At 41.9% G+C, this 20,786-nt stretch overlaps 1 non-coding gene across 1 annotated transcript; it reads left to right on the top strand.

Moving 5' to 3' along the window:
- Positions 1 to 13,312: 13,312 nt before the first annotated feature.
- Positions 13,313 to 13,385, top strand: trnar-acg (transfer RNA arginine (anticodon ACG)). The gene has a single exon. It is a non-coding gene; the product is annotated as a tRNA-Arg (tRNA).
- Positions 13,386 to 20,786: the final 7,401 nt, after the last annotated feature.

Raw genomic sequence — 20,786 nt, 5'->3', positions numbered from 1 at the left:
TTTTCGTTCTGTATTAATTCTTACTTCATCGTCTGCTGATGTCTGATGTTTGTTGCTATTTTCAGCCAATTTGTAAGGCTCATTGAGTGCAATACTATGAGTAATATCGCTTGTTAGCCATGACATGGCCACGTTTCCCGGTTTCTTTGTGTCAGACAGGAGTGAGAAGCAGTTGCAGTTCCTGCAAATGTTTTTGAAGTGCTTGTCATCCCTTTAAGTTCTGTTCCCCAATTCGTTGTACCTTGCTCACGCTTCATATCAGTATCATTTCTTCTATTTAGATTTCGGCTCATAATCTGAGTCAGCTCTATCACTCTCCACCTTAATGAAGAGTTCTCTCACTGATTTATTCATTCTTCCTGAGGGACAGCATAGAGATAGATTGTCAATTATTCCTTGACATATATACACATAAAGCTTTGAAATCAAAGTTGACATATTCCCAGGCCTGCTGACTCATTGGAGACAGAGAGAGAGAGAGAGAGAGAGAGAGAGAGATCGCGCGATTTGACTGTTGGTGCTTGAACCTGAAAGTAGTTGTGCCTCAGGCACAAGGTGAAAATGTGGGGACTTCATGAGACCAGTACGAGAACTGTGCACATACTGCTGCTGTCATTCTTCATCGAAATCTCGTCGACCAGCCAACTAAGCTAGCTCACCAATAGCCATTAAACAGTACGTAATCAAGGATGCTCTGTCCTCCATTTGTGTCCTTAATGTACCGACTCAGAAAACCATCTCATACATACACCACGTAAGTCTCCTCCATAGTATTGTTACTGATCTGACTTGCTCAGTCTATGGGCAGGTTGAAGTCACACGCAATAGCGAGAAGGCCACAAGATAAAGGAGCAGCATTCGGCCATTCAACCCATCGAGACCTCTCCAATATTTGGTCATGGTTGATTCGTTTCTCAACCTCATTCTTCGGCTTTCTGCCATCTCCTGTAACTGTTGATCCTCTTACCAATCAGGGACCTATCTATGTCTGTCTTGAAAAATTGCAATGACTTGACCACTAAGCCCTCTACGGCAGAGTTCCAAAGGATGACTCGCCTCTTGCTGAAGACATTCCTCCGCATCTCACTTCAAAATGGTCATCCTTTCTCTCTATACTGTGCAGTCGGCTCCTGGTCTCTCGTGCTAGTTCAAAAACTTCTCCACAGCCACTTTAATTGCCCCTCTCTTTATTGTTTAAGTTTCAATCAGATTCTCCTCAAACTTCTAAACTGCATCAAGTACAGCCCCCGAGTTTTCAACATTTTTTGACAAGCATTTCTTCCCCCCAGGATCATTCTTTTAAACCTTCTTCGGACCCTATCCAATGTCATCATATCTTCTGGAGTATTGTGGACAGTTCTTGTTTCCTCGTTACGAGAAGGATTTTATTATATTGGAGATCGTTCAGAAAGTATTTGCCAGAATTATGTCATGAATAGAAGTCTTCTGTTATAAAAATAGGCTGTGGTTTCTTTTTCACTGGAGCAGAGGACTTCGATGTTTGGCCTTCTAGAGATTTGTGAAATCAAGAGGAGCACAAATAAGATTACCATCAAAGGTGAGGGAGATCGCATCCAGGGGCATATGTTTAAAGTACGAGAAGGAACATTTATAAAGGACATGAGTGGCAGCTTTTGTTTTACACCCTTTGGTCACTGTGTGCAATAAACCGCGAGAGGAAGTGATGGATGCAACTATAGTTAAATTATTTAAAAGTCATTTGGGTAAGTAACTGATTAAGAATGTATTGGAAGTTTTTGGGTCAACGGCAGGCAGGAGGGTCTATTTTAATTTGGCAATGAGTTCTGCATGGTATATATGGAGTGAATGGTCTGCTAAACTGCTGTATGACTCTGAAATACCCTTAGATATCGGACCTAGTCTGACCACGACTATATAAATGCTCAACTGCACATCTCTGCTCTTGTATTTGAGGCCCCTTGATATAAATTATAAAATTGAATTTTTCTTCCTGAATTCCAACTGATCCTGCCTGATCTCGGGCTCCCAAATCACATTGCGCTTTGGATTTCTGAAGTCTTTCCGTGAACAGAAATTAGTCGAAGCCTGCCTTCTTCCTCTCATACTGCATAACCTGACTCATCCCATTTTGTATTGCATTTGCCACTTATTTGCCCCCTCTCTGCGCCTGCCTAGCATCTTATGAAGTTTCCCAGCTTTCTTGACACGACCTGTCTCTCAAACTACGTTTGTGTCAAGTGCAACTGTCGCGAAAATGCACTCTGTTCCTTTGTCCAGATGTTTAACGTGTAACTTGAATAATCATGCTCTCAACACCGATGGCTGTGCAAGTCTTAAAAAATCAGTAGCTGCCATCCTGTAAAAGACCCCTCTGTTCTCACTCAGACAGTCAGCCAATCCCCTCCTTGTCACTAACAGCATGCTTTTACCTTATTTAGCAGTATGCCCTATGGCACCTTATCACAGGACTTATGTGTATTGAATTAGATCATGTCCACTGGCTCTGCTTTGCCTAACTTACTTGGTACTTCCTCAAAGAGATCCAGCATAGCTGTCGGACATGACGTCCACTTGCTGTATTTTACCATCCATTTCCAAGTGCTGTGCAACACTGTCGTTAGCATGGCCGACAGTAGTCTGTGTATGCCTCTCCCCTTTCTTTCAGCAGGGGTGTTGCAATTAAAAATTTCCAGTCATCTGGGACCCACCCTGACGCCGATGACTCCTGACTGATCACGACCAACGCGTCCACAATCTCCTCAGCAATCTCCTTCAGAAATCAGGAATGCAGTCCATCTGGTCTCAGTGACTTAATCCCTTTAGACCTTGCAGCTTCCCCGGCATCTTCTGGTTATTGTTGGCATTTCATTCACTTCTTCCCTACGTGCCTATTAATTCACAAATTTTGTTGTTGTCTTCCATTGTGAAAACTGATACAAAGTACGTGTTCACCTGCACCATTTCGTTGTTTCCCATTACGTCATCTCCAGTGCACCATTTTGCACTCTTCTCTCTGTTGTCTCTCCACCATTCAGGCGCTCTGCCTGTACTGCTGATGAAGGGCTTTTGCCCGAAACGTTGGATTTTCCTGCTCCTCGGAAGATGCCTGAACTGCTGTGCTTTTCCAGCACCACTCTACTCGAAAATATGGTTTCCAGCATCTGCAGTCATTGTTTTACCTTACTATTCTCTCTGTAACCTTTTAAATATATGAACAAACTCTTGCACCATTCTTTATATTTCAAGTTCACACGCTTACGTACTAAATCTTAATAACTCATCTTGCCATTTCGGTTGTTTTCTGCTCGTTATTGAACCCTTCCAAATGATCTACGTTTCACTAATCTACACCAGATGGTGTTTTTCTTTTGTTTCTGTGCTGTCCCTGTCTTCTCTTGTCAGTCATGTTTGATTTATCCTCTCTTAAGCATGTTCAGGTGGCGTGAGCCGGTGTTACTAAGCGCTGACTGAGTGCCATTTGGACTTGAGATAACGTCCGCCAACTTCTACAGTATAGCACAGTACATGGAACAAGACTGTGACCAGGACACAATGATTGTGAATTTCTCTCCTGGACTGGTAGAGAAGGGTTTACGAAACTGCATTTACAGTGAGTTCAGAGGAGAGTATTTACACACACCAAACCCAAACCAAGGTATATTTGTGTCTTCTGAACTTCTTACCTGGATTGACAGTGATGAATTTTAGATACCCCTTTTTGTTATTTTACCATAACTCTTGTCGACTGTGTCTTTATGAGTTTTCCACCAATTACCATCCCCAGAGCCTGTGACTGTCACAAATCTACTCCATTTTCCTTTTGCTTCTCAGATCATAAGGATGAAGAAAATCTGCTTCATTTTTATTTCCTGATGTCTGTCTGCGCACGCTAAAACATTCATCTACCTTCTTTCCCTGCACAAACCCGACCAGCTAAGTTATTGCAGCATAGCCTGTTTTATTAAAAAATATTTCAGCTGCTGCAGTATTTTGCTATTATTTTCTTGCAGGTGTTTCTCACAGCACTGAGTCTAAAAGTACAGATGTTCCAACGATTAGCTGCTTTCTTACTGAGTGGTGAATGCAGAAACAGATCCATGGCAGCCTGTGTGAGTCTTTTTTTCTTTAATTTTCGTCGCAATTACCGAATGATTGCAACACAAGATAATTTGGCGCATCGTGCCAATGCTGGTTCCCTGATCAGATTAGTTCACCCCACTCTCCAGCCCTTTCATGAGCAAGACTAGCTGATATTGTCAATCTCCAATTGCCCGTGTAGACGTCGATAAATGATCTTCTTGAACTGCTGCAGTCCACGTAGTGCACGTGGTCCCAGATTACTGGCAGGTGAGGAGTTACAGGTTAAACATCTGGAAATGATGAAGGAATTGCAATGGATATCCAAATCAACAACATAAGATTATAATTCTACCCCGTCTGCCATCTGTCAAAATGTCCAAAATGATTCACAGGAATCTGAAAAGGTAGCACTTGACACTGAGCCACATAAAGAGTTGTTTAGACACTTGACCGAGCATTTTTGAAAGGGTTCTCTCTCAATTATATTCTTGAAATCAATTTTACAGGGTATTAGAAGGATTGATTTGCACCCAGCAAATTTGGATCAAAGATCACAGCAGAGTCTGATGGAGTCACATCATTTATCCGAAACTGAATAGTATGGTGTTCTGAACAGGAAAGGTACAAACTTCGTTCAAAGTCGGGAGAAACAGAGCACGTGTGTGTGGGCGAGACTTCAGCTGATCATTTGGCCTGGCAAGACGCAAAGCGAATCAGCACAGTGAGATACTATGCAAATGTCAGGATTGTGGAAAAGGAGAAAGTGAGGATCGCAAATGCTTGCAATCGGTGTCGAAGAATGAGGTACTGGAAAAACACAGGCCGTCAGTCAACATCCAATCAGAAGCCCTTCATCGGGAGATTAAATGTCCCAAAAATACGAAACAAGGGACAAAAAAATAAGAACAGGAAAGAGGTCGTACTTCAAAAGTTAACTGGACTAAAGTTTGAGTCAATTAGACCAGACAGGCTTCATCCCAAAATGTTGAAGAAAGAGGAAAACAATGAGAGAATGTAGATGCGCTGGGAGTCATCTTTCAAGTTATGTGATCTCTGCAAAGTCTCCTGTGGAGTGGAATTCACGTTGGAACCCCACTGTTTTGCTTGTTCGGGAAGCTTTTTATCCGGTCACACACAACATCACAAAACACAATGGGGTTGGAGAAAACGTGCCAGCATTCATTAAGGATTGTTTACCAGCTGGAAAGCATAGCGTAGGGATAAGCGCACTTTTCTCACGTTGGTGTTCTGTTACAGGTGGAGTACCACAAGGATCAGTGACAGCATTGCTGCCTCACAGTGCTAGAGACCGGGGTTCAATTCCATCGTCAACCGATTGCCAACATGAATTGTGCACATTCATAGTGTCTGCGTGGGATTCCTGCGGATGCTGCTGTTTCTGCACACAGTACAAATATTCACGGTTTAAGTGAATTGCCCATTATATCCAGGAATGTACAGGCTAGGTGGATTGGGCATGCGAAATGCAGCATTATAGGGAGAGTGTAGGGCCTCATTGCAGTGACTGCATTGCAGAGATTCTATGGTTCAATGCTTGAACCAAATTGTTCCCAACCATTATACATGATTTGGACATTTGGACCTCTTGTAATTTTTCCAAACTTGTTGATGACACCAACTGGATCGGAATGTACATTGTAAGGAGGAAGTTGGGAGCCTTCAAGTGAAGTTTGACAGCCTCAAGAATGAGTCAGTAAATGGCGGTTTATCCATAACACACGATAGCTCCACAAAAGAATATCAATAATCTGGTTAAATCTGACTACCTTTTCGCAAAGTATCTTGAATTTTCATTATATCCTTGATTTTCTTCCTCCAAGCGCCTTGCTCAACAACTTTATTAAAAAAATATTGAGAAGCTTTCATGTGACAGATGTTAAGCTAACTACTTGTCATTTCCTCCTTGACTTCCCTTCTGTTCTGACTAAATAAAACTCACTGATCTGCATGGGTTGGAGAAATTGAGGATGCAGATGTTGGAGATCAGATCTGAAAATGTGTTGCTGGAAAAGCGCAGCAGGTCAGGCAGCATCCAGGGAACAGGAGAATCGACGTTTCGGGCATAAGCCCGAAGAAGGGCTTCCTGAAGAAGGGCTTATGCCCGAAACATCGATTCTCCTGTTCCCTGGATGCTGCCTGACCTGCTGCACTTTTCCAGTAACACATGTTCAGATCTGCATTGGTTCCCACGATGACTCTCCACTGATTTTATAATTCTCATATTTGTTTTCAAATCCATCCATGGTCTTACACCCCATTAATCCACCACTGCTGCCAGCCCAACATTCCTCTGTGCTCTTCCCACTCCTTTACTTCTGCTCTCTGTATTAGAATGCTCCTTACTCCCCCACTGCCAAATATGGATTTTACATTGAATGAGAGAGTCTGAAGCAGTGTTGCATTGCACTGAACACTACAGGCTACTGCTCTTGGCGGTAATATGGAGTTCTACCTCATCACCATTTTATCTAAAAAAATTAGATCAATTCATTCTCATGATATGATGTAGATTCCTGCAAAATACTTGACTATTTTCTGTGTGCTGGCAAGTACAGTTTCTTTCTCTATCCCCTGTTTCACTTTGACTGTGACATGGCACATTTTACTGCTCCTTTACCCACTTATAACTGTTCTTTGTTTGAGGTCTGTATTTCTGGTTTTGTGTGCGGTGGGCCAGTGACAGCCTGATGTGCAATTCCAAATTGTTATGAAGGTGAAAGTGTGTGCTGTACCTTTAAGAGAGGTAGAATGTTGTTCTGCACTGAGAGCTTACGAGAGCAGTGTCAGAGTTTACTGGAAAGTTGAAAATATATAACATTTGGCTGTGAAATCGGTACCTGAGTTGGTTACTGTTTTGACGACAATTCAAATTTAAACAACTAGATTCATTTACGTCTCTGTAAATTAAAGACCAATCGATTTCGAATTTATTATTCTGCCAACATCGAACAAATGAGATAATCCGATTGGGGGTATAAGAAAGGGAGGCATTTTGAACGTCAGAGAGAGTTACTACTATCAAGGGAGAACTACAGGAGGAAAAGAAAAGCCAAAAACAAAAAGACCGATTGCGAAATGAAGGGAAATGACTGTGGCAATTTGTGTAGCTAACACCAAACAAATGTTTGCATGAAAGCTGCTGGATTGCGCTGTTGGATCTTATCATCACAACGATCACATGTGCCCCACACGCTGACAATTGATAACTCCGCCGAATCTCAGTTCATCTGCTGCTGAAACTCTCATTTTTTTGCCCCTTTGATATCATTAGAGGGGACTTTAAATGAAAAGGCTGGCAATTTTGCTCGATTGAAAAATTGCAGTTCTGAGGAATGATGTTTTAAATGAACATCAAACGCGACTGTAAAAATTCAGCGAAGGAACAAAAAATGCAGTGACACAGTTGGAAGAGTGCCACAGAGACCAGAAAAACTTAGTGGAGCTAATGGCAGTTAATCTCTCAATAATGATCAAATAAAAGGGTAGAAATAACAGTGGATTTTCACAACTCCAATGTAGTGTGTCATTGTAATGCGAAATGATTTTTGAAGTGATTTCAAGAGCACTGTTTTGATCAGTCATGGCAAGACAAACAAGAGCAGCACAATAGGAGGAATGGTGTCGGTAGAGCATCTTGGTGGTAGAGATCACAAACCAGTCAGCTTGACGTCAGACTGAAAGCCACATACCACAAGTATTAGAGTAGTATGGTTGACAAGGTGTGTGTTCATTTCACCATGGCAAACTGGTTAAAAGATAAACGTCTGTGGCATTAATGGAAACGTAGCAAGTAAGGTGCCATACTGGCTTAGTGGCAGGAAATCAAGACGAATTGTTAACAGGTAATCTCTGGTCCATGCCAGTAAAGGCTCCGACATGATGATTGATTTCACAACCACCGGGATTGAAATGGATCGAATGGTTTCCTGTTCCCAATCATGGAATGGGACACGTTTACCCATCAAGACTGACAGCAGCAACACAGACAGAATGGTGCCGATGTGCACGTTAGATTATGGAATGCCTTAGTGAAATGGCAGGAGCGATGTAAAGGAGGGTTAGTGACCATGCAAGGGAGGGAAATCTCTGAAAGTGCGTGGGTTTGAATTCTGATTTATGAAATGGAGAAGTGTGATATTCCGCATAAGTAACCAGTGTTGCGGAATATCATATAATCTCGTGTTCCCAGGGCTAAACTAAGAGAGACTGAGTGGCGCAGCAGTGAAGATCAAACTGGAAATTGGCATGAGGATGAGCCCGCTGTGACGGTATAAAGGTGCATGAAACGCCGGGGCTGGGACTCCAACCTCACCTGTAGTACCTTCTCTTGACATGGAGCAAGGAGCATTGTGATATCAGATTGGGACCTCAAACTTATATGGAGCGGCTTCTGTTGGCATAAAACAGGGGGCATTGTGGCAGCAGGCTGGAAGTTCCAACCTCACCTGGAGCAGATTGTATTGATAAGGAGCACGGACCGATGAGACGTAAAGTTGGAGAAAGGATACTCAGTTATTTTAATCTGAATTAAATTAGTATTTAGCAGGACCCATGTTTGTAGATTGAGTGAATATCTGTCCCAGGGAAATCTCGCAAAAAGAAGGAAAAATGTGGCAAAGATTCAGCTCGTGGAGGAGAATCTGTGCAGAAAGAAACGCAGGTAATATTTTCTTTTTCTGCCTTTTATCATAAGACTGACTGCGTATTTGGTTAAATTGCAGAAGTGATTTTCAGCTCGTGCCATGACATTATATTTCCTGAAAACCCATACAAGTCATTAAAGCGAACTAAACTTCCAAAAATTAACGGTATATAACTAGATCAAATGGAGAGGACAGAGGGTGGTGCTGGAGGGTTGTTTTTCAGACTGGAGTCCCGTGACCAGTGGAGTGCTACAAGGATCCGTGCTGGGTCCTCTACTTTTTGTCATTTAACTGGAGTTGTGGTGGACAGCGAAGAGAGTTACCACAGAACAGGATCTTGACCAGTTCGGCCAATCAGCTGAGAAATAGCAGATGGAGTTTAATTGAGATAAATGCGAGGTGCTGCATTTTGGGAAAGCAAATCATAACAGGACTTCAACACTTAATGGCAATGTCTGAGGGAATGTTGCTGAACATACAGACCTTGGAGTGCGGGTTCATAGCATCCTGATGTTTGAAATTTAACTTGAAAGTGGAGTCGCAGGTAGATAGGATAGTGAAGAAGGCGTTTGGTATGCTTTCCTTTATTATTCAGAGTATAGAGTACATGAGTTGGGAGGTCATGTTGCGGCTGTACAAGACATTCGGTAGGCCACTGTTGGAATATTGCGTGCATATCTGGTCTCCTTCGTATCGGAAAGATGTTATGAAATTTGAAAGGGTTCAGAAAGAAATGAGGATTCTGTCAATGTTGGAGGATTTGCTAAAGAGGGAGTGGCTTAATTGGCTGGGACTGTTTTCCCTGGCGTGTCGGAGGCTGAGGCATGACTTGTTAGAGGTTTTCAAAATTATAAGGGTCAAAGATATGGTAAGTAGAAAGAGTCTTTTCCCTGGGGTCTGTGGGTCCAAACTTAGAGGGCATAGTTTCACGGTGAAAGGGGAAAGATATACATGAGACCCACTGGGCAACGTTTTCACACAGAGAGTAATAAGTGTATGGAATGTGCTGCCAGAGGAAGTGGTGGAGGCTGGTACAATTGCAACATTTGAGAGGCATTTGGATCGATATACGAATAGAAAGGTTTTGGAGGGATATGGACGGGGTGATGGCATAAGGGACTTGATTAGGTTTGGATATCTAGTCAGCATGGACGAGTCGGACCAAAGGGTCTGTTTCCATGCTGCGCATCTCTCTGACTCTATGACTCTATTTGATGTTGACATTATGCTCGAGTTTATCTTGATTTATGGAGGAGTTCCAACATTGCGTGGAGCAGTTTCTATTGACGTGGTATACGTCGCATCAGGCTGGGAGCTCCAACCTGAACTGCAGCAGCTTCCATTGACACGAATCAGGGAGCACTGGGATATCAAGCTGGAAGTTCCAACTGTATCTAGAGCAGATACTATTGACATCTGCACTGAGAGAAATGGAGGTAATGTTTTCGCTCTCTGAGCTATCTCATATGGCTAACTCTGCTCTGGGCAGAAAGGGAATTTCTTTGCTCATTTCATTTTATTTAATTTCTTGTAAACTCGCACAGGCCGTTAAAATACTTTCAGACTTCGAAAATTAGCTTGAATACGATGTTGTGATTAGGTATTAGTTGATCAAAAGTGATGGAGCAAAATCAGTGCAGTGAATATAAAATTCATCAGATGAGCGGAGATCCCATTGAATGGTTGAGTAGACACAAAGTGAATGGAAGTTTCATGAGGATGAATGTCTTTTCGTTACAAAACCTCCCGCTGCACAAAGAGTGGATCATTGGAGTGAAGCAGTGACGGTGGTTATCTTTCCTGGTTATTCAACTTTGAACATGAGTACGATTGGTCATGTCCGTGTTTAGATCACAACTCTGCAGAATGCCAACCTCAAGCACGCGCGAGCACAGTGTCACAATGGATAATGCGCTTGGTTACGGTCCAGAGATTGTAGTTAAAGTTTCGACTTGGTTCAAGAGCAAGACTGGCAGGCTTCAAATTCACATACAAGTTAATTTACCGCACAATGTAGCACATACGACGGGCCAGTGGCACAATGGATAACATACCTAACTACAGATCTACTCTGTGGAGCTTCGATTCCAACCTGGCTTGCGGGCAGCGCTGACTTTATTGCACTTAAAACTGACTGTTCAGAAGCCGAAATGATCAAAACAATCCCAACTCCCGGACTGAGAATCAAAGCCGGGTGACAGCGAAGAAAGCGAAAAAAATGGACCTGCTAGCCCACCATGGACAGCTATACGAATACCACGTATGTGTAGAATGACAGCCCTCACAGTCGTTGTACATGCTTTCGTCAGATGCAATCGCTTGACTATCTTTATTCATTTTCATCACTTGGCCTTGTATACATTAACAACTCAAGTTCAGATCCGTGTATTTCTGAAGGTTATGTGGGTCGCCTCTGCGCATCCCTTCAGACAGTGAATCCAGATTCAACTATCCGCTTGCTGATGAGATTTTTCTGCATATCTCCTCAATCCTTTCCACCTCTTAACTTCAGTCTACGCCCCTGCTGATCGGTCAAGAGGAAACGTTTCTTTTAGTCTGCATTGTCCATGTTGCTCATTACTTAGTGCATATGAAACATGTATCCTCACAGTTTCGTCTGCCTTAAGAAAACAACCCCAGTCAAAACAATCTGTCTTCATAACCTAAACTTTTCAACTTGGTAAATTTCTGCAAGGTTTCCAGTGAGATCACATGACTACTGTGAGTTGCAGAACTGCACGCAATATTTCGGGGGAACCGAATGAACAAATGAAATAAACGACTGGAGAAAGCCACACAAAACTGTTGTTTCCAATAAAACATCTTTTGCTCAATCCTGCGCTATGCACGTATGCTGAGCCCGATGTTCCAGTAATCTCTTGTCCGTGTCAGTAAAAGCTGATCCACGAGGATTAATTACAGAATAGCTGCATCTAAATGGATTGAATTACTTGAAGATGCCGACTATGGGATTGAGCACTTTCACCCAAAACAGTGACCGCAGCAGTACAGAATGAACAGTGTAAATGTGAGTATTATAGTGCACAATACCTCAGTGAAATGGGAGGGTGGACGTTTAGACGAGTTAGTTCTTGTGGGAGGGAGAGATTTCTCCGATAAAGGGTGGTTATGATATGTGAAACGCAAAGATGTGGGACAGCGGGTGTTTGAAGAAGGAAACTTATCAGCACGAAGAATATTTTTACGTAAAAAAAAGATTTATTTTCACAGCGTTTGCTAAGCACATATTACATGGAGTAAAATGGGAAAAATGCCGATTGCTGTGACAGTGATTCGAGCAGAACTTGCTGTATTTACAATGCCAAGGAAGAACCATTTCATGATCCTGGCGCCACATGGAAAAGCACGATGCAAAAAGCAATAAGGATCGTGGCAGAGGTTATGCCAGGAACAGAACCACACGCACAAAGGAATACTTGTCAAACAGTGACTGAGATGTGGGAACTCAGATTCGATTGAATCTTTAGCTTCTATGTCCCGAGAGACTGTAGAGATTGCAACACTGAGGTTGTAGGAGATCACGTTTGCGAGATATCTACAAAACTTCAAAGGGTCATGGGATACTGCAGGGTATTGCTGAAATGTATCTCTTAATAACACTGTATTTTAACATTGGTTACTTCACCAATTTCCTCACTCATTGATGTGATCATGTCATGGCATATCATATAATCCCAGTTCAAGGGCGTGGAATCAGAGACTTTGAGTCGCACTGCACCCAATACGAATTGGAAATGGTGATGGCGTTGAGCGTGAGCATGTGGCTGCGAAAAGTCAATTGGCCAGCGGAATGCCAATCTCTGATGATACAAAGACACGTGAAGTATCGAGGATAAAAGCTCCCGCCTTAACGACAGCGGCTTCAATTCCCACGCATCAAGAAGCAGTGGGACATCAGGCTGGGAGCTCCAATTTCACCTGCAAGAACTTGTATTGACATGGAACAGGGAACATTGGGACAACAGCTGGGCGAAAAGATAGTCACCTATTTTAATCTTGAGTCAAATAGTTTTCAGCAGGATACTTGTTTGTGGATTGAGGGAATATCTGCAACTGGGAAATTACAAAGAAGAATTCTTCAAAGAGTCATTTCTTGGAGAAGCATCTGTGCAGAGAGAAGCAGAGGATCTTTTTACGTCATCTGCCCGTCCTTATATGGTTGACTTTGCACTGGATTAATTTCCATGAAGGGATTTTTTTTTGCTCGGTTCACAGTATTCACTTTCCTGCATACTCACAAAGGTCATTGCTGTCATCACAATCTCTGAAAGTGAACTGGTAGATACAGTGTGGTAATTAGGCTCACGTTCACGTCAGTTATGCTGAAGAAGTAGATTCGAAATTCATCAGATCAGCATTGACTGACTGAGCAGACAGAGTGTGAATGGAAGCTTCATGAGGACATATGTGTTTTTTTTTGGAAAATTCGCTGCTTTGAAAGGTGAAGAAGATTGGACTGAAGCAGTGACAATGATTATCTTTTTCGCTTGTTCAACTGGTGAACATGACTGCTATTAACCATGTACGTGTTAACATCATGGCTCTTAAGGTCAGCTGCACGCATCAGGCCAGTGGCGCAATGGATAACGCGCCTGACTACGGATCAGGAGATTGTAGGTTCGAATCCTACCTGGCTCGGGTATAGCGCAGACTTATAATAAGCATAAAAACAGATTTTTCCGAAGCCAAAATAAGGTATGCGTTCCTCATCTGCAGGACCGAGAATGCCTTCATTAAATGTCCCCGAGAATATGAGAGTCAATGCTCCAGCTTCATCACAGGAGGGAAGCCGAATAGTCACGCGTGTTACTCGTGTGCACTATTCCATTTCATAAAGCCTCCTATCGAATAACTGTTGCTCGCAGAAATGGTCGGCTTGGAGAACTTTTCGAAACTCTTTGGCCAGTGGAATCAGAGAAGAATGAAGGGTTAACTGTCCAAATGATCTTTATAGAGAGTCCGTTCCAGACTCTACCACCTGCTGACTGATATTTTTTTCCTACCAAACTATTCAAAGCTTTCTGCATCTTATCTGAAATCTACAAACCCTGGTGATCGATCAAGAGCAAATGTGTCCTTCAATCTGTCATTCCATGCTCCTCATTATTTCGTACACGTCGATCATGTCTCCTCACAATCAGCTCTGCTCTGAGAAAAACAACCCCCGTTTTGCCTAGGCCACACGACTCAAAACATTCTTATGCAGGTAATCCAGTTTACTCGGAATACTTTAGCTAGGTTGACTTCCAGTTTTTAAAACAGCGAGATAATTATTCACAATATTAAGGGATGAAACACAGTGAACAGAATATAGAATACCCACAGAACTCAGCGACCCAAAATAGACTTAATTATGCTTTTCCAAAAATACACAACAGTCCTGATAATTAAACCCCACAAACACAGAGGAAAAATGAAACAGGTTTACAGATCAAAATTAGAGGGGCAGAAGAAGAGAGACATGCACATCACTGGCATCGATAGGCACCTGGAAAGCCTTCGTGTTCTTAGCGGTGACTGACACTTTAGCAATGGTTGGCAAAGTATTTAGATCGTCAAATACATTTTGAAAGTCTTGTGTTCACTGAAATTTCTTGCCTGTTTTTAACAATTTGGTGAGTGGAACAGTCCCATTGCTAACATTCAGCACAAACTTTCAGTAAAAGCCACTCAATCCGGGGAACCGTAGTACTGCTCTTTTCGTCAACAATGTGTAAAAGTCCTGTGTAACTTACGATTTCGCATCCCGTGGGGGTATTTGTCCGTCTTCAACGACATATCCCAGGAAGGTGACTTTGGCCTTGGCAGATTCACTTTCAGCTAGGTTTTCAAACCGGTTTGACTTCCAAATTCGATCAAACAAGCTCGATAAATGCTGTAAATATTCAATCCATGAGAGACTCTTAGTCACCAGGCACAATATACACTACACAGTTGCATATCCGCCAATTAACCTGTCAGTTAACCTATGAAATGTGGCTGAAGTGTTTTCTATACAAACGGCATTACTTTAAATTTCTGCAGGCCAGTTGGCGTTACAAGATTGCCTTTGATATTTCTGACAAAGTTCACTGCCAGTAACCTTTGAGGAAGTCCAACTTGGAAATGCAAGTTGCTCCTCCAAACTTTTCCACACAGTCTTCCAGCTGCATATATGCATATGCATCAGTCTTTCTAACAACATTGATTTTGTGATAGTCCACACATAACTGTTGGGTCTTTTCTGCCTTTGGCACCATGATGATGTGTGAACTCCATTCATTGAGACTCACTTTGGTTATGCAATTTTGGAGCATACGTGACATCTCCTTATGAATTTGTACAACTTTAGAGGGTTCTGCCTGCAAGGATGCTACAAAGTCAGAACAACATCTCCTATATTTACATCATCTACAATTAGATTATTAATACCCAATATATTTCAGCAGATCTCCCCATGCAAGAATAATAACTTTCGATTTTCTTCTGGAAGATAACTGAATACCTTTATCAATATTGGACAACTTTTGCATTATCCAATTTTATTTCAAGAACGTCCAATGCAGAATTCCCTGACATTGGTTTTTCCCAGTGTGTCGTAGCCAATAACACATTCTCCTCTTGTGTTCGTTCTCTGCCAAAATACCGTTAGAGCATATTCCCATCGCACATTCTGTGAGATTCCTTCATGCCTGGAGTCGCTATCAAGTAGCTAACCTCAGTCAAGTTCATCTCAATGAAATAAGGTCTTCTAAACCTTACTTTAAAGTTTCACTGATTAATGAAATTTAAATAAATACATTATTCCGCGTGGCAAAATTGTGATTTTTTGATTTCTCATACACTTCCTGCTTCAACATTTGCTGCGATACTTTTAAATACTGTCCTGACAACTCCCCAACATTATTTAGTCCAACTCTAAAATTTGACACATCGTCCAAATGCGTGGTCTCTCTAATCTGACTTACTAATTTTGCCTTAATAAATGTTAATGGTCCTCTGACTTTATGCACACAATTGGTTTCAGACGGACGTAGTTTGGTGGATTCTTTTGGTACATCTCAGATCGCAAACAGCACTGACGCAACTCCCTTATGGAAATAATCTGGCTCCTCCGAACCATAAAACCTCACATAGTCTTTAATAATTGACGTCACCTTTTCAGTGCACCCTGTGATTCTGGATGGTACACAGTAGATTTGAATCGTTTTATTTCCAAGCTATCTATATATTCCTTGAAAAGTTTAGATGTGAAGTTTGACCCTTGAGCTCATTGTATCTCTGATGGTAGTCTTAATCTCGTTTGTAAAAAAATCGTACCTCTTCCACAGTCCTTTTAGATGTCATATTGCACGATTGAACAACATGTGCAAATCTCGTCAATACGTCCATAACTGTTAATTAATACTTACTCCCATCGCTTATTAGATGTAGGGAACCTACAAAATGAATGAAGCCACGTAAGAAAGATTCCTCGAACACTGGAATAGGTATTAAAGGTGCAGGATTTGTTATTTCCCAAGGTTTTCCTATTAGCCGAAATGTATGACACGTCTGGCAAAATTCAAAGGCATTCCCCTGCAATCCAGGCCAGTAGAAATGACTTTGTATTTTAGCCTCCGTTCTCCTCACGCCTAAGTAACCTCCAATTTGAGGCACATGCGGCACTCGCAGCACCACTTTTCTGTACCCGACAGGAAAAACAATTCTGCCCATTTCTCACTTGCTTGAATATGTGTTGCTTTCCATTTCCTCCTTAACATATCATTTGCTACGTAATATCACACGGGGATGCATTCACTCTCCTTCCAGGTACAGGTCTTCTGATCCAACTGCTTTAATTTTTCATCTTTCTGCTGTAAGTCAGCAGCACAGCAGAGCTGAAAATACTTGCATTCTTAACGCTTGTCCCCTGCTGTGTCCCACTGATCTGATTTTAAAAATATTTTGCAATCATATTTCAGCTTCCTTATCCCTGCCTTTTGATTTCTCCTGCTTCAGCTTGTGACTCTGTGATCGCGTTAAGACACAATCTGGGAAAATTCCTTGATAAACTTCCTGCATTGCTGCACTTGCGTACATTTCGACTGGTTTTTCAACTGGATTAGGCAGCACGCTTACCGGTGATTGAGCTACACCATTTGCAAGCACAAATTGTATTCTTGGAGCTGAGAGTTTTTCTAGAACTCCCACCACAAATTATCCACTCTTTTTTGCCCACTCTCGCCTCACTGTACATAACTGAGCAATTTTTCGTCCCACCGTGAATTCCTGTGCACATAGTTCTTCAGGACTACATATTTTCCCCTCCTGCTGCATCACAGACAGGCACGATCCTGTGTCCCTGAATATTGTTACCTCTCTATCTGTTACTCCTGGCCAATGTAAATAAACTTTACCTTTGCAGGTATTTTTTTAATGCAGATCTGGCACTTCCCCCTTTCCAACCTCTGATCGGCTTGTGCACTCTGATGCAGCTTTCCACCCTCCACTATGCTTTCTATTGCAATGCCAACAAAACATCCAGGCTTGTTTCGTTTTCCTACATCTGACTTTCCATTGCTTTCCCTAGTTCTCCAAAACTGATTTCATGTGGCCGACTTTGTTGTAATGAAATCCCCAGACCTTGCTCCTTTCAAGAGTTCCCTATTTCCCCTGTGATAAGTTATCCTAATGACCTTCACAGAGATTTAACTTTCCCCTTCCACGTGAGGATTTCTCTTTGCCCCAATTTCGATCCCTCAGACTTAAAATGATTCTGGAAACCCATCCTTGTTTTATTGACCACTACATAACTATCAGCCATTTCAGCTGCTAACATTGCCATTTGAACAATATGCTCTTCTAGATTAAGCTTATCTTCAGACTTTCTCTCCAGCCTTTTAAGGTGAATTCCTTTAATAATTGCCAATTTCTGAAGTTCAAACCCTGTCTCCCTTTCTCTCTGTTCTGCTGCTTTCTCTTCTTCCCTCTCTCGACTTCGAATCGTATCTGAAACTGCTTCAAATCTGGTGTCTTTTCCTTATCTCTCGCGTCTAACTGAAGCTGCTTCATTTTCAAATAAATTTTAACCATCTCTACAGATTCTATGGATTTTCCAGCGTATTTAAATTCTGAGCTACTGCGGGAATGATCTCTCCTTTCATCACAGAAAGAGGCAAATACAACCCCAGCATGTCTGCTAATTCCTTAAGCCAGGCCTGAATTATTTAATGTAAGATTGCCAACTTTACATCGTCCATAGCCATACAACTCTTTGTAACTAAATGAGACATTGCTTTCCCAAGCATTGTCTACCCCAATCCAAATCAACACCCGAAATAAAGACGCAAGCACCTATCAGTTGTTCTTTTAATGCATCAACTACCTCCCAATTTGTTATGGACGAGGTTAAACCATTCAAAATGTTATTAAGCAGACAACCCAGACAGTAACGTTATACTTTTTTCGTTAAGTGTATACTGAAAATTACTCGAGGAAGCTAGTTACAAAAATTATTAACATAATGACGGATTGAAAAACAAAAACCAGAATACAGAATACACACATAACTTAGTCTTTACAAAGTAGACTTACTTATGCTGTTCTGAAATACACTACAATCCGAAATAAACAAGAACCTTTAAAATAGTAAAAATGAAACAAAAGCTTATAGGTAAAAATTAGAAGGGCAGAAGGAGAAAGGTTATTAGTTAGTGCACCACTGCTGAAGGATCTCAAAACCAGAATTCAGCTTTCCAGAATGACCACTCCTATTCCATTATACAGTTCATTTGTAAAACATAAAATCTTTGGCCTTAAGCCTCAGCTGTTTACGGAGAAACGAAAGGTCTCTCAGCGAACACACTTATCTCTGTAATACTTCATCCGATTCGGAGCCTGAATTGTTTTACAACGCCTTTGATAAAAAAAACATATCAAGACACATTATCCTTGAGGAAAAGAACAGCTCCGTTTTTTGTATAAAAGAGAACATCTTTGTGAGAGCCCAGTCCGTCCAAACTATCTTCATAAGTGAAACTCTTCGAACAGACAATATCCTGTTAAATCTGTTCAGCACCGTTACCAATGCAATCACATCCCTGCTGTAATAATTGCAGAAAGCCACACAATACTCCAGCTAGAGCCGATTGGGCAAATGAAATTAACAACTTAGAAAACCACAGAAACTGCACTTTTCCAATAATATGACTTTTACACAATACTGCCCCGTGGAGAAAGTGAGAACTGCAGATGTTAGAACTCAGAGTCGACAGTGTGGTGATAGAAAACACAGTAGGTCAGGCAGCATGCGAGGAGCGGGAGAGTTGATGATTTGGGCTTAAACCCTTCATCAGGAATGAGGTTCGTGGCCGTGGTAGGCTGAGAGATAAATGGGCGGTTTAGGGGGTTTGGGCGCGGGATAGCTGAGAATGCGATGAGAAGATAAATGTGGAGAATAACATACTGGTTCAGACACGAGGTGGAGCGAATAGGTTGGAAAGGTGATGTGCAGGTCATGAGGGCAATGCTGAGTTGGAATCATGAAAGTAGAATAATATGAGGAAATGGCGAATGAGGAAACTGGTGATCCCATGAGGCATCAAGGTCCCAAGGGAAAGATGAGGCCTTCTTCTTTCAGTCGTCAGGTGTTTAGGGAATGTCAATGAAGGAGGCGCAGGACCTGCATGTGCTTGGCAGATTGGGAGGGGTAGAATGAATTGCATCAATGATGAGCTTCCAACCGCATATCAAACCTATCATTACGAACATGTTGTTACATCTCAGGAACAATATCCAGCACTACCACACCTGAGGAGAAGCCGAGGATTGCAGATGCGAGAGATTAGAGTCAGGAAGGATGGCGCTAGAAAGCACAGCGGTTAGGCAATATCTGAGGACCAGGAGTGTCAATGCTTCCAACATTCCTGACGAAGAACTTATGCTCGAAACATCGACTTTCCTACTCCATGGATGCTGCCTTACCTGGTGTACTTTTCCGGATCCACACTTTTAACTCGACACCACCTCAGCTCAACTGCATAGGAAAATTACGATGCACCTGTCACCACTCAGTTGATTCTTCTGTCGCATGTGAGACAAACTGCAATGTTCATTTCCCCATAAATATCAGGTCATTCATATCACTAAAGAAAAGAAAACTGCAGGGGCTGAATGTCTGAGAGAAAAGAAATAATTGTTGCAGAATTCAGCATTCTGTCAGTTCAACTGAATGTTTGAATATTAATCTTGGTAATGGAAAAGAGAAAGCTGCAAATTAATAACTGCTACATTCTGATTCTGAAAAGAAAAACGAGTTTCATGAACTGGAATGTTTCGATCAGGCAATGCATGCTCACCTTGCCAAGAGCTGATAGGAAGGGAGGAATATATATTGGCTTCACCACTGCTGAACAGATGAAACATATCATGATGCCTTCCGAATCAGTTGATGCTCCTGCAGAAAAGTCAATGTGACTCATATCCCAGCACAGCCAGTTCGGTGTGTATTTCAGAGTCCTGCAACATCACATTTAATTTAAATGATCTTTATTGATTGTTCCTTATAAATATGGCATTCTCCATTTCAAAGTGCATTGGACAATATTGTACACACTCACTTATTCATCGGTACATCACTCAATTTTAGTACCCCTCACGTTCAATTCACGACTTCGCTACCAAACGACTTTCATGAAAAAGAATGTTTATTTTTAAAACCGAAGACTGACCTGAAGCAATGCCTGTTGGAATTCAACCATCATTCTCTCACGCTCTATACCTGATTTAGTGTGTCTCAGTGCCTGTCACCATAAATCTGTACCCTTAGTTTTGAACTTCACCATTCTGCGCAAACGATTTAGGTCAGTTGCCTATCCATACCCGTCAAGATTTTATAAACGGTGAGAACGTGACGCGCTGCCTGGAACATTCCAGCTAAAAAGCTCCTGCCTACCCCATCTCCACGCTTAAATCCAGTCCTCAGGTCCCCGCAACATCCTTGTAAATCATTCGTGGACAGTTTCAATTTTCACAAAATCCTTCCTGTAGAAGTTGACCATAATTGCAATCAGTATTCTA

This window comes from Chiloscyllium plagiosum, unplaced genomic scaffold, assembly GCF_037043375.1.
Source record: "Chiloscyllium plagiosum isolate Xiang-an unplaced genomic scaffold, Cpla_swu_hap1 HiC_scaffold_53Y, whole genome shotgun sequence".
In the NCBI taxonomy this organism is placed as follows: domain Eukaryota; kingdom Metazoa; phylum Chordata; class Chondrichthyes; order Orectolobiformes; family Hemiscylliidae; genus Chiloscyllium; species Chiloscyllium plagiosum.
This window is presented reverse-complemented; position numbering and strand designations above follow the sequence as displayed.